Source organism: Pelodiscus sinensis, chromosome 9 (genome assembly GCF_052426305.1).
Source record: "Pelodiscus sinensis isolate ZL-2025 chromosome 9, ASM5242630v1, whole genome shotgun sequence".
Lineage (NCBI taxonomy): Eukaryota > Metazoa > Chordata > Testudines > Trionychidae > Pelodiscus > Pelodiscus sinensis.
The window spans coordinates 51191180-51192408 of record NC_143060.1 but is presented as its reverse complement, the minus strand read 5'-3'; the positions used below and the strand labels follow the sequence as shown (position 1 = coordinate 51192408).

The 1229-nt window shown below is 39.5% G+C and overlaps 1 pseudogene; it reads left to right on the top strand.

Moving 5' to 3' along the window:
* Positions 1-355: 355 nt before the first annotated feature.
* Positions 356-962, top strand: LOC149523937 (uncharacterized; annotated as a pseudogene).
* Positions 963-1229: the final 267 nt, after the last annotated feature.

Here is a 1229-nt window from a genome sequence, read left to right as displayed (position 1 = left end):
ATAAGGGCTCAGATTTTCATAAACTCTTAAGATAGTCAGCTGCCAATGAAAATCACCAACTCTCTTAAAATCCTTTGAAAATCCCAGCCAAGGATCTTATGAATACTGTCACTGAAGAGAAATGTACATGGTTTTAGCTCAATGGATAGAGTCCTAGGAAGGATCAGATTCCAGTCCAGGTTCCCTGTGTGTGAATGTGTGAAATGCCACGTGTTGTCAGTCCATGAATTGTTACACAGAGGACGATGGCATGCAATGTTACAAAGCATAGACTTCATTTTTCTGTACTATGTGAAGGACAGGCTGCTTTTTTAAAAAAAAAAGACGAAACAATTTACTCTGCAGACAGATTGCCATGAGCAAGAACAGATGGGATATTAGCAGACTTCATACTAATGTTTTGCTGGGATTCAAGAAATGGATTGTAAGTCTTCTGAAAAATTACTTCCAATCAGAAAAAAGTGACAGGTTCCATGAGGCACTCTAGCATATGGAGGAGCATTCAGCTAAGATTGGTCTACATGTTTCATGGTCAAAGACAAAGCTGCAGAATTTTGGATAAGGTCAACTTGCAACTCCAATCCTGTTGAACAACGAAACTGTCAAATCAGTTTCCAGCTTTTGCTCTCTGGGTTCTATCCTTCCCGGTTCCTCCAGTTTTCACATGGAAGTTGTCCATCAGATTGGTATCATTGGATCTGCCATGGGCTGTTTAGGATATGGAATCAACATCATCTTAGTATGAGAACCAGATTCAGGAATTATTTAAGCATTATCCTTTTCATACTGTTGTATGTCTATGAAACATGGGTAATATGCCACACAGTCTGGACAAAGCTGAAGGCTTTCCATGCAAAACATCAACATTGTGAATTGTGTGGAAAGTGGAATGACTTCATCTTGAATACATATGTTTATGGTTGTTCGTGTCTACAAACTCCTGGAGCTATTGTTTGCAGTAGACAACTTACGCTTCCTCAGATATATCACAAGGATGCCACAAGACATTCCAGCAAACATAGTTCTCCAGTGGTGAGTCTACATAGCACCCTAAACTTGAAATAAGATACGCCATTTGCACTATGCTAAGTGCGTATCTTATTTCGATTGAATTTTGAAATAGCTTATTTCAAAATGTGGCATGTCTACACAAGAAGAAGAAGGAGAAGGGGCAGGAGGAGGAGGAAAAAAAGGCATTCCTGTTGGAGACACTTAGGAATCCTGTGAGA